General features: G+C 39.5%; 1 pseudogene; it reads left to right on the plus strand.

The window, feature by feature from the left end:
- Positions 1 to 1,706: 1,706 nt before the first annotated feature.
- On the plus strand, positions 1,707 to 2,088 carry LOC118988263 (UPF0538 protein C2orf76 homolog; annotated as a pseudogene).
- Positions 2,089 to 12,033: the final 9,945 nt, after the last annotated feature.

Below are 12,033 nucleotides of genomic sequence, written 5' to 3' on the forward strand. Positions count from 1 at the left end.
AAAAAGGTTGTGTTATCGTAGGGCCCAGAAACTTATAAAACCAGCTGCAGAGCAGCATTATTTACAATTGCCAAACAGCCTAAGTGCCCACCAGTAAATAAGTGGGTCAAAAAACTGTGGTACATTTACACAATGGAATTCTACTGAGCAGAAAGAAGGAAGGAGCTCCTGCCTTTCATGACAGCATGGATGGAACCAGAGAATATTATGCTAACTGAAATAAGCCAGGTGGCAAAGGACAAATATCATTTGATTTCACCTATAAGAGGAACCTAATGAAGGACAACAACAAAAAAAGAGCAAAATAGAACTAGAGGTATAGAAACAAGAAACAGACTGACAGTGACCAGATGGGTGGGGAGAGGGGGACAAGGGTGGAAAGAAGGGGTGGGATTAGTGAAGGAACATGTAGGAATGACCCGTGGACGTGGACAACAGGGTGGCGACTTACTGAGGGAGCCGAGGGCGGGCAGTGGAGCACAGTGGGGGGAAATTGGGACAACTGTAATAGAGCAACAATAAAATATTTTTAAAAAACAGCTGCAGACTTAAGTAAAATGATTTTCCCAACACAGCAACCTAAAGCCATATTCATTTAATGGGATTATCAAAGAACTGCTCCAGTTTTGAAAAGTAAATTAGGAAATGAAGGGAAAAAAGCTCTGCATACCATCCTTGAATGCTGAAGTGTAGATTCATTTTTATTCATCTGGTCATGAATCTGATGGGCGTAGAAAAAAGTCATGCCTACAAAAATCATCCACCCACCTTAACCCATAGAAGACATAGGTATAAGTTTAAATTTAATTACACATAACGTATATGAATACTAAATTGAGAAATAATTAACAAAACTACTCTGAGAAGGCCCTGGCTGGTGTGGCTCAGTGATTGGAGTGTTGTCCCATAAATTGAGAAGTTGTGGGTTTGATTCCCTGTCAGGGCACATGCCTAGGTTGTGGGTTCAGTCCCTGGTTGGGGCATGGGAGAGAAGCTACCGACTGATGTTTTTTTCTCCCATTAGTGTTTCTCTTCCTCCCCTTCCCTCTCTTTAAAATCAATAAGCATGTCCTTGGGTTAGTATTAAAAAAAGCCCCCAAAACCCTACTCTGAGAAGGCTTCTCATTTGGCCAATAAAGAGTAACGGGGGAAAAAATTTATCCTTCTACCTGAAACCTCTAAAAACACAGACAAGATATATAAATCAAAGTTTCTCAAGACATTAGTAATCAGGCAATTAAGAATGTTGATTATTAGACATGGGAAAGAAACCAGGTGAGCTGTATGATTGTCCCAGCTTATTGCCTGGAAAAAGTTTCCAGCACAGGCCTAGGGAGGTGTAGCTTCCTCTAGGAGACAGAACTGGAAATTTGGATATGCTAAAGCAACTGGAGTTTGCAGGACAAAAGAAAGGAGAGAAGAAAGCTGCACAGAGAGAAAAATCCAGAAATCAGCAGAGGCACTCGTAGGAAAAACTGTCAGCCCAGAATTATATATCCATCAAAAGTATTTTTCAAAAGAGCAGAATATTAGAATACCAATTTGGACTATTCATAGGCTTCCCTTGCTGCCTCTCAGAGTAAATAAAGCAAGATGGGCAAGATACGTGAACAGAGTTCTCCTTGTGGACATAATGTGAGGTATTCCCTAGGTCAGATACCTACCTGTGACTGAAATTTTTGCTGGATTGAAAGGCATTTCTTCACATGACTTTCAAGGAAGTGACCATTACAATTCACCTCATTCATTCATGTGATTGTTGCAATTTCAAACCTGTAATATATCACGGAGTTAATTTGGACAAAACTGTAATGAAATTAATAGTATTTCCAAGTAAAGATATCTCTTTTAAGGACCAGCCTGCCAACTACTATTCAGAAGTTAGAAGTATAATAAACTAGGTATAATTCATCAAGCACAAGTAAAAAGGAAAATGAACTTGTGTTGAATTTGGAAGATGACGACAGATTCCTTTAAACAAAGACAGCACTCTAAAAGCAGCTGGAATCACCAATGAAACTGAAATTGCATTCTTCTGCAAAGAAGATTGTAAGAGCTACAGAGATAATCCCATTTCACGCTGGTGAAAACCTCACAGGGCCTTCCTTTTTTGCTTACCTTTTTTAAAGACTTTATTCCACTAGTGAGTTTTTGAAATTGACAGACTTAAATACCCTTTTAAAGACTTTAAAAAATTCACTTTTTTCTACATGCACAATTTGCCATAATTCTTCACACAGAGACCCACAGTGCAAGAAATGTTAAGAGAAGTCCTTCAAGCAGAGGTAAATTGTATCAGAGGAAACCCTGGATCTGCACACAAAAAGAGAAAACAACAGAAATGTTAACTACATGGAGAAAAATAGAGACTTTTCTTCCTTTAAACAACTTTTCTTTAAAAGATACATGTAAGGAAAATGTATGAAAGCAAAAGTGACAAGTCTTGGTATTTTTGTAAAGAACTTTTGTAAACAATGTCTTTAAGGCTTAATATCCTTAATACGTACATTAATTCTCTTGGCAAGAATCTTGCCCTCAACTTGTTTGTTCACAACAGTGTGCACTGCATGCTGGGTTCACAACAGTGTGCACTGCATGCTGGGTGGCACTGCGGACTCCTCCCCTTTTGTCCTGGTAACAATTGTGGGGCATTCCTTTTTGAACAGTGCCGGTTCCCTTGCTGTCTACAATATCACCTTTCTTGTAATTGGCATATAAGTGGCCAAAGAAGCAAGTCCATGTTTTCCAAAAGACCTAGAGAACAAATAACAGGTGCCTCTCCTCTTCCCCGTTGTGTTGGTCATTTTGGCGAATTACTGGAATATGGTGGTGTCAGCTGAAAGTCTAGTCTGAGTACATTTTATTAATTTTTTAAAATATATTTTTAAATATTTTATTTATTTATTTTTTAGACAGAGGGGAAGGGAAGGAGAAAGAGTGGGAGAGAAACATCAATGTGTGGTTGCCTCTCATGTGTCCCCTACTAGGGACCTGGCCTGCAACCCAGGCACGTGCCATGACTGGGAATCAAACCAGTGACCCTTTGCTTCACAGGCCTGTGCTCAATCCACTGAGCTACACCAGCCAGGGATGACTACATTTTACTAATTTTTAAAGAGGGAGAAAGTGAAGGAGGGAGACAGGGAGAGGAACACTGATGTGCAAGAGAAACATTGATTGGCTGTCCCTGGCACGCCCCCAGCTGGTTACCTGGCCTGCAACCCAGGCATGTGCCCTGGCTGGAGTGGAACTGGCAACCTTTTGGTTTGCAGGATGACGCCCAGCCCACTGAACCACACCAGCCAGGTCTGAATACATTTTAAAGGAGCCTTTGTGCATAAACATGCTGTGAATCAGTTGATGTTAAATTAACTGCATTCATGCATAAAACTGCCCAAGGCAGAAGAACAACGTTAGAACATCATGAGATAGTACAATAATGCCATTTATAGGAATAAATGAATATATTATATTCAGTTCAATATGGAAAGAATTTTAGAGAGAGCAAGGTGCAGTTATCAAAACTGATCTTTGATCAGGACATAAAAGCTAAAAATGATTATTAAAAACTACACATTTCATACTTTCCTCTGTAAACTCAGATTGGAAACAGCCTATAGACATGATGTAAACAGTATTTGAAAGCTTCCATTCCAGAGCAATTTTTTAAACTTTATTTTTTTATTTGTTTTATTTTTAGAGAGAGGAGGAGGGAGGGATAGGGAGAGAAACATCAACATGCGGTCACCTCTTGCATGGCCCCACTGGAGAACTGGCCTGCAACCCAGGCATGTGCCCTAACTGGGAACTGAACCGGCAACCGTTTGGTTCACAAACTGGCACTCAGTCCACTGAGCCACACCAGCTAGGGCCCATTACAGAGTAATTTGAGTTTCAGAGGAGAAATACCTTCTGTTTCCCAGCAAGATTGCCAGAAATACTTTAAGCACAAGAAAGTGACCCATTAACCTTTGATGCTCTCCACAGATTGGGTTGTTTTGGAAAAAAGTCAAATGCTGTCTTCTCACGGAAGCCAGAAGTCAATACTTCTTACACATAGTTGCAGAGTCACCTCCTGGTCTTTTCATTAGACCAGCATTTAGGGACACCCCTCCCCAGAGAAAAGAAGGAGATCTGAAATAGGCCCATCAGTGCACAAAAGCAGCTCTGGATAACGTGAGGCATTTGTCAGAGAGGTCTTATTTCACATGAAATAGAAAGAGTGATATCATCAAGCAAAGCCTGTGTTTACAAAAGATACAGGAAAAATGTCATAGGTTCATGAGAATTTAAGACACATTTCTAGGAAGGGGAGAAATATTTATTGGTTATTTGCTATGCATTGGGCACTTTATATACCCTACTACATTTAACATAGAGATAACCTCTTTTCCATACGATAAGAGGTGACAGCTTTGGCTTTGCTGCCCTAATGAAATCTTTTTTTTATTGTTGACATTATTACAGATGGTCTCCCCCACCTCATTTTGCCTGCCTCTGTCCAACCCACAACCACCTGGCCCCTGGCCTTCACCACACTGTTGTCTGTGTCTATGGGTTATGCACATATATTCTTTGACTAATCCCTTCACACTCTTTCTTCCAATCTGCCCTCCCCTCTCCTTTATGGCAGCTGTCAGTCTTCTCCTCATAAAGCTGCAAGGACTTGCTGCTACTTGCTTGTGGTCTCCTTTGCTGCACTGTTACTTTTTTACCGTCAGCACTGTGACCTGTGTTCACTGTGGTGTTCAAGAGTTTTGTAGGCTGACTTGGTAAATGTATGTTGGATAACTGAACGCACAGGAAAGCAGCCAGGCTGCCTTGGGTGGGCTGCCGCAGGCAGCTGTGGTGCGTTACTGAACCACAGGATTATCCACACAGTGCTTCCTCCTCCTGCGAGAGTACTTGGGTCTAACGTTAGAGAAAGACAGATATTCTGCTAAATATACTGAATCACCACAACAACCTGTGACATGGTTTTTGTAATCCCTCTTTTGTAAACAATGAAACTGAAGCCCAGAAGGGTACAGAAATTTTCCCAGGGTGTTTCACTGAGTTACCAGTGATTGAGTTGGGATTCAATACCTGGATCTGTCTGAGGCTGAAGTCTTCTGCTCTTCTATACTAAATTTTCAGGAAGGCTTCTGTTCTATTATTCTGTGGTTTCTTGAGATTTCAGCTCATAGAGACTCTCAAGGAACTGTTTTCCAAACTGGGGGTGGGGTGGGGGAGCAGGTGCTGCTGTTTCTGTTGTGTGTGGGTTAAACTCCATCCAGGGCTTTGGGAACTTCACAACCATCAGGAAATACAACTCTCTCAGCTACTTAGTTAATATCAGCCTTTGATCTAGATACAAGTTCTGGCATTTCCTACAGAGTTTTCATTTATCAAAAGAGGCTACTTCAGAAATCACATTTTTAAATTTGGAATTTGTTTTTCAAGTTACATCACTTTTGCCATCTCCCTAAATTCCTGACTCCCAAAATACCATTGGCTTCTCTCTGCCTCTAGTCTAAGAGTTAGACATTTCCCAATTGGATTCTGCTTATCTACATCTGACTCCAAGTGCCAGCGTTCCTTAGGCAGTTCCTATCTTCCTCTGCCATCTCAGAAAAGTCAGAAAGACATAGAATTATTTACTAAATTCTAACAACGCTAGCCTCTTCTTTTTATTTCCCCGGCTTATAGGAGTTAATTCCTAAATTTGTTGCTTCCATGATGTCTTTGTGTTCCCTTTTTACCTTCCCAGTTCTTCACTGCCTAACAGTTCTGTATATGAAATTCTCTCTTTTGAAGTTACTGGTGTGGATTTTTCTCATGACAATACTGATTGATCCAGGACTCAGCAGCAAGAGATTATAAGCCTTTTTCTTTCCAATCTAGAGCAGAGCCATCACAGTTACTTAGAGCGGTAAAACTTTTTTTTCTGGCCCTGTTTTATTTTTTCAAATGTTCAAGACTGATTGACTGGTATATATCAGGGGTCTATTCTTGAATCAATCAAATTTGGTCGATGGGAAAGGGCCAGGCAGTTAAAAAAATGTTTCATTGGGAGTTGGACCCAAAGAAAGAGGAATTATAAAAAGGGCACCTACTGTGTAATTATGACTTTGGGTAATTAAATAATCTTAAAGGACTCTGAATCCTTTTGAATCACGAAAGGAAGAATATGGTATTCAATGCACAACAAATTCTGTAGTACTAATTAGTACTAATTCTATTATACCACATTCTTTTTCATGAGATTGTATCACTAATAAACTTTGCTTTCATGCTAATAGAATTGCTGCTCTGTAATTCTTTACTGTGTTGCCAAGAAGAACTGAGTTTCTCCTGTAAGGGTTTATATATTGTCAAAAAGTAAAGAAGCCATTGGTAATTCATGGATTCTTGTCATTACCCACCAAAGTACATCCATACTCAGAAATGTAGTCACACTGTAACCTAGTGAGTTCTGTGCAGGAAAATTTATAAGAAGTCTAAGAATTTATCAGTTCAAAATGATAGAACTTAAAAGCTAGAAGGAATCTTATGATTTAGGCCAATTCCTTTATTTGGCAAAAAAGAGAAACTCAAATTTGAAGAAGTTTAGTAGCTTGCCTAAAGCCACACAATTTGCTGGTAGAAGGTTAGAGACTACATAGAATCTCCTCAGTCAAAGTGAGCTAAATGTTTGATAAATATTCATTTTGCTATGCACTGTATTCCTTTCAAAACATAATTAATAATATTTTAAAATGTACATAAAAGCAGAGGGAATAGCATAATGAACCCTCATGTACTCACCACCCAGCTTTAATAACACACGCTCATCATAAATAACCCACAAACAAAACCTTTATCTATTTCTTCTTGAGTGAGCTTTGGTAGTGTGTGTATTTCATCCATTCCATGTTTTATTATTCTTCGAATAGATGGAAGATCGATGGTGATGTTACCTCTCTTATTCCTGATACTGGTAATGTGTGAATTCTCTCTTATTTTCTCTTTATTGCTCTTATGTTTTATACATCTCTGAGGCACTGTTCATTTTTCTTCATTATTTTGTTTTTCTATTCTTTAGACTTAATAATCTTTATTGACCTATTTTCAAGTTTGCAGAATATTATTTTTTAAACCAGCTTAGATCAACAAGCTTTGTTTATCCCCTGTAGTGACTTTTTCATTTCAGTTACTGCATTTTCAACTCAGAATTTCTGTTTTTATAAGATAGATGATCCCTATCTCCTTTTAATCTTTTTATTATTTATTCTATCTCTTTGACAAATAGAAAAACAAAAATAATTTTTATTTTTCTATTTGACAAAAAATCATTCTCAAACTTTTTCCACACTTTTAAATACATGTTATTCTTTTTATTAAAAATATGAAGCAAATACTGAAAAATGGTTCATTTTAAAACTGGATAGCAGGCATGTAGGTCCTAATTATATAATTCTACCCTGTTTTATTTTTTAAATATATTTCATTGATTATGCTATTACAATTGTCCCAATTTTCCCCCTCAATCCCTTCCCCCTAGTAATTTGTATTACCTCCAGCAGCCCCCCTCTTAGTTCATGTCTATGGGTCATATAAGTTCTTAGGCTACTCCATTTCCTATACTGTTCTTAACATCCAATTGTCTATTTTTCACCTACCAATTTGTACTTCTCAATCCCTGTACCTTTTCCCCCTGTTCTCCTCCTTCCCCCTCCCTACCGATAACCCTACCAATTATCTCCATATCTATGATTCTGTTTCTGTTCTGTTGGTTTGCTTAGTTTGTTTTTCAGATTCAGCTGAATCTGTTGTGGATATACTGCCATTTTAATGTTCATAGTTTTTTACGTCTTTCTTTTTATGTATATATTTTATTGATTGTGCTATAGTCCCATTTTCCCCATTCACTCCCCTCCACCCTGCACACCCCTTCTACCCATATTCCCCCTTTTAGTTCAAGTCCATAGGTCATACTTACAGATTTTTTAGCTTCTACATTTCCCATACTGTTCATACCCTCCCCCTGTCTATTTTCTATCTACCATCTATGGTGCTTATTCTCTGTACCATTTGCCCCTCTCTCCCCCTCCCACTCCCCTGTTGCTAACCCTCCACGGGATCTCCATTTCTGAGGTTCTGTTCCTGTTCTAGATGTTTGCTTAGTTTGTTTTTGTTTTTGTTTTAGGTGTGGTTGTTAATAATTGTGAGTTTGCTATTATTTTACTGTACATGGCTTTTATCTTCTTTTTATTAGATAAGTCCCTTTAACATTTCATCTAATAAGGCTTGGTGATGATAAACTCCTTTAACATGACCTTATCTGAGAAGCACTTTATCTGCCCTTCCATTCTAAATGAAAGCTTTGCTGGATAGAGCAATTTTGGATGTAGGTTCTTGCCTTTCATGACTTTGTATACTTCTTTCCAGCTCCTTCTTGCCTGCAAGGTTTCTTTTGAGAAGCCAGCTGATAGTCTTATGGGAACTCTTTTGTAGGTAACTGTGTTCTTTTCCCTTACTTTTAAGAGTTTCTCCTTATATTTAATCTTGGCTAATGTAATTATGATGTGCCTTGGTGTGTTTCTCCTTGGGTCCACCTTTCATTGGGACTCTGAACTTCCTGGACTTCCTGGAAGTGTATTTCCTTTGCCCGATTGGGGAAGTTCTTCTTTATTATTTGTTCAAATAAGTTTTCAATTTCTTGTTTTTCCTCTTCTTTTTCTGGCACGCCTACGATTCAGATGTTGGAACAATTAAAGATGTCCTGGAGGTTCCTAAGCCTCTCCTCATTTTTTTGAATTCTCGTTTCTTCATTGTTTTCTGTTTGGTTGTTTCTTTCTTCCTTCTGGTTGACTCCATTGATTTGAATCCCAGTTTCCTTCCCGTCACTATTGGTTCCTTGTACATTTTTCTTTATTTCACTTAGTGTAGCCTTCATTTTTTCCTCTAATTTGTGACCAAATTCAACCAGTTCTGTGAGCATCCTGATCACCAGTGCTTTGAACTGTGCACCTCATAGGTTGACGATGTCTTGGTCGCTTAGTTGTATTTTTTCTGGAGCTTTGATCTATTCTTTTGTTCAGGCCATTTTTTTTTGTCTTGACCCACCTGTTAGGTAGTAAGGGGAGAAACCTTAGGTGTTCATCTGGGTGGGGTAACCCTTGTAGCTGCATTGTGATGCTGTATGTAGGGTAGGGGTCTGAGCTAGAATAATGGCACTTGCTTTGCTCTGTGCTGGATTTCAGTCACTTTCCTTGCTTCCCACAAGCAAATTGGACCCTTCTGGTGCTGAGTCCCATGTGGGTGGGTTTGTATACATCCTGGGACCCCGTGAGTCTCTCCAATGAACTCTCCTGTGAGACTGGGAATCTCTCCTGGTAACTCATCCCCCATAGGGGTTTTCATGTGTTTTGAGGCTTTATTTACCCCAGCTGGGGCCCTGGGTTGTGTGGTCTGTCTCAATCCCCAGTTTCACCTGGTTTATCTGTGTTTAAATCTGGGACCACCTGGTCCACCAGACACCTTGCACAGCAGTGCCCCGCCCCCCCACTCCCGCCCCAATCCACTGCCTTGCTGGGTCTACGAGCTGCTGCCTTGCGTGCCCTGGGTCTACCAGCCACCACTTTTTTTCCCCGTGACCCCTCTCCACCTCGCTGCCCAACTCCACCCCTCCTACTGGTCTGGATGAATGTTTTTCTTTAACTCCTTGGTTGTTGGACTTCCATACAGTTCAATTTTCTAGCAGTACTGGTTGTTTTTGGTTTTTAACTTGTTCTTGTCCTTATTTTGGTTGTGTGAAGAAGCATAGTATGTCTACCTACACCTCCATCTTGGCTGGAAGTCCTCTTTTTTTAAAAAAAAAATAAATCGTTTTAACATTTTATATAATAATGCCTCGGTGTTGATGAACTCTTCTAGCTTTACCTTATCTGGGAAGCACTTTATCTGTCCTTCCATTGTAAATGATAGCTTTGCTAGATAGAATAATGTAGGTTGTAGGTCCTTGCTTTTCATCACTTTGAATACTTCTTACCAGTCTCTTCTAGCCTGCAAAGTTGCTTTTGAGAAATCAACTGACAGTCTTACGGGAATTCCTTTGTAGGTAACTCTATGCTTTTGTCTTGATGCTTTTAAGATTCTCTCTTTATCTTTAACCTTTGGCATTTTAATTATGATGTGTCTTGGTGTGGTTTTCTTTGGGTCCATCTTGTTTGGGACTCTGTGCTTCCTGGACTTGTATGTGTATTTCTTTGACCAGATTAGAGAAGTTTTTTCATTATTTTTTTAAGTAGGTTTTCAATTTCTTTCTCTTTCTCTTTTTTTTCCAGCACTCATATGATTCAGATGTTGGTGTGTTTGAAGATTTCCCAGATGCTCCTTAGCCTATCTTTGTTTTTTGTTTTTTTTAATTTTTTAGCTGTTCTGATTGAATGTTATTTTCTTTCATGTGTTCCAGATCATTGATTTGAATCTCAGCTTTATCCTTTCCCCTGTTGGTTCCTGTAAATTTTCCTTTATTTTCCTGTAAATTTTCCTTTATTTCCCTAAGTGTGAACTTCCTTTCTGCCTGGGTCTTTTTTATGCTGTTGAAGTACCCAATGAATATTTTTGAGCATCCTGATAACCAGTGTTTTGAAGTCTGCATCTGGTACATTGCTTATCTCCATTTTGATTAGTTCTTTTTCCAGAGTTTTGTTTTATTTTATCATTTGGGCCATGTTTCTTTGCCTCCTTGTTTGGCGGCCTCTTTGTGTATTTTTGTATGTATTAGGTAGAGCTGCTTTGACTCTGTCTTAGTTGTGTAGCCTATTGTAGAAAAGTGTACTGGCAAATTGGGTGGGGTGGAGCCTTTGGTAACTGCCAGGATGGGGCAACCTGTGTTGCTACTTTTTGTGTCTGTGTAGGGAAGGGCTCAGAGAGGCAAAAATGTTTCTGTCTGGCCTGTGAAGTTTTTTCTGGGAGGAAGCTGCCTCCTGGCACTTGCCCTGATGCCAGTCACTTCAATTTCTCTCCATATGCAACCGGTGCCCTTCCAGCTATTATCCTGGTGCTGAAGCCCAGAGAGAGTTTGTCTTAGGATAAGTCCTAAGTCCACTGTGACCCTTTAAGTGGATACTCGGAGAATCCCAGTTTCTTTCACCTCCCCGACCACCATTGGTTTTTACAGCCAGAAGTTATGGGCACTTATCTTTCTGGTGCTAGGACTCTTGGCTGGATGGTCTGGTGTGGCGCTGGGATCCACTGCTCCTGAAGTATCCCTCCTGATTTTTATCTACCACATGTGGGTGTGGGACCACCCATTCTGTGTCTACACACCACTTCACACCTGTCCACTTCTCTGTGTACCTCCACATCTCTGCCCCTCCTACTGGATGAATGTTGCTTCTTTAATTTGTTGGTTGTTGGACTTCCACACAGCTTGATTTTCTGACAGTTCTTGGTGATTTTTTTTGGTAGCTTAATTGTAATTTTTGTTCTGGTTGTACTAGAAAGCAAGCTGAGTTTACCTTCATGTCCATCTTGACCAGAATTCTTCTTTAATTTTGTAGGTTTTTTTTTAGTTCTTTGATCATATATGATATGCCTGATTTCAAGTGTATATCACCAGTAAGAGAAAGACAAGTACCACACGATTTCACTCATCTGTGGAATCTAATGAACAAAATAAAGTAACAAAATAAATAGAGACAGACTCCTCGGAAGCAAGTTGACAGCTTTTGAAGTGGGGGAGGCCTCGGTGTCGGAGTGGAGAGATTGAGTTAAAATGAAAAAAAAGGAGAAAAAACTCATGGACATAAACAGTGTGGTGATTGTCAGGGTTGGGGGAATCGTGGATGTAGAGGAGGGTAAAGCAGGGATAAATGGTGATGAACAGAGACATGACCTGGGGTGGTGAACACATAATACAGTGTGCAGATGATGTGTTGTAGAACTGTGCATTGAAATCTGTATAATTTTGTTATCTAGTGTCACCATGATAAATTAAATAAAAAGGGGACAAAAAGTATATGTCAACTAATTCTAAAATCTAGACCCCCTTAAGAGTGTTTTCTC

Source organism: Sturnira hondurensis, unplaced genomic scaffold (assembly GCF_014824575.4).
Source record: "Sturnira hondurensis isolate 20B ecotype Veracruz unplaced genomic scaffold, ASM1482457v3 Scaffold0006213, whole genome shotgun sequence".
NCBI lineage: Eukaryota > Metazoa > Chordata > Mammalia > Chiroptera > Phyllostomidae > Sturnira > Sturnira hondurensis.